This window comes from Amaranthus tricolor, chromosome 7 (genome assembly GCF_026212465.1).
Source record: "Amaranthus tricolor cultivar Red isolate AtriRed21 chromosome 7, ASM2621246v1, whole genome shotgun sequence".
Classification (NCBI taxonomy): Eukaryota; Viridiplantae; Streptophyta; class Magnoliopsida; order Caryophyllales; family Amaranthaceae; genus Amaranthus; species Amaranthus tricolor.
In genome coordinates, this window is record NC_080053.1 from 10,417,803 (window position 1) to 10,419,701 (window position 1,899).

Below are 1,899 nucleotides of genomic sequence, written 5' to 3' on the forward strand. Positions count from 1 at the left end.
ATATATATATATATATATATATATATATATATATATATATATATATATATATATATATATATATATATATATATATATATACATATATATATATATATATATATATATATATATATATATATATACATATATATATACATATATATATATATATATATATATATATATATATATATACATATATATATATATATACATATATATATATATATATGTTATACATATATATATATATATATATATATATATATATATATATATATATATATATATATATATATATATATATATATATATATATATATACATATATATATATATATATATATGTATATATATATATATATATATATATATATATATATATACATAATATCTACTAATACCTTACACAAATATTCAGTTCAAACGCGGCGATTTAACTTGTCCTTCATTTCATCGATCGATAACTTGATGCATGTCAAGGAACGCAATTCAACACTGTAGTTACACAAAACACATAACGTAAGAAATTTATTATGCATACCAAACTTAATATTACAACAAAAAAATATGCCTTAAACTTTAAAATTCATACTTATACAACCTAATAATACAATTAGCAACCAAATACAACACAGTTTCAATACGCGTTAAACTTTAAAATTATAACATGCACAATAATATAATTCTTACTTATATCAAATATCCATCAACTAGTAAAGTTACCAACATTCCAAATGAGTTATACACAACAATCCAAGTTATAAACAATAATCTAAGTTATACACTACATTTAAAATTATACAATGCCTTAAACGCTAAAATTCATACTTTTACTTCTTCATACTTATATGCACAAAAAAAAAACTTATATACACAACAATCCAAGTTATAAACTTATACTTTAAAATTCATACTTTTAATATAAAAATACAAAACTTATATAACATTCCAAGTTATAAACTTATACTTGCATAACTTATACACAATGACATTTTTTAGTTATAAACGTATATACTTACAATCGTACTTATACATAACATTCCAAATTATACACAACATTCAAGTTATAAACTTATACTTTGAAATTCATATTTACAATAATAATAATAATAATAATAATAATAATAATAATAATATTAATATTAATATTAATAACAACAATAATAATATTATTAACTTTTTTATATTCAAATTAAGACTTTTAGTTTCCCATATGGTGAATTGATTACAATTAATTAATTTAAATTTACAATGCTTAAAAAAGCTCAATTAGTAAATTGATTGTTGGAATTCTCTTTGAAACTCAAGCTTTCCTTATTATACATCAACATAATCCAATTTTCAACAATTAGTGGTGAAAAATCAAAGCAAAAAGAAACAAAAGAAAATGGAAGATCAAGAGAATGAAACGGTAATTTTAAAGCTTTTAATTGATTTTTTTTATTATTATAATCATTAATATTATTATTATTATTATTATTATTATTATTATTATTATTATTATTATTATTATTATTATTATTACTATTATTATTATTATTATTATTATTATTATTATTATTATTATTATTATTATTATTATTGTTATTATTATTATTATATTATTATTATTATTATTATTATTATTATTATTATTATTATTATTATTACTATTATTATTATTATTATTATTATTATTATTATTATTATTATTATTATTATTATTATTATTACAAATTTTCCAAAAAGAAAAAAAAAGTGAATCGCCCAAAATTAGGCGATTGGACCACAATTCAATCGCCTCTTTTTGGGCGATTGAACCGGGGTCCAATCGCCCGGTTCTAGGCGGTTCAATTTTTTTTTTATAATAATAATTATTAATTTTAATTTTATTATTGTTGTTGTTATTATTATTATTATTATTATTATTATTCT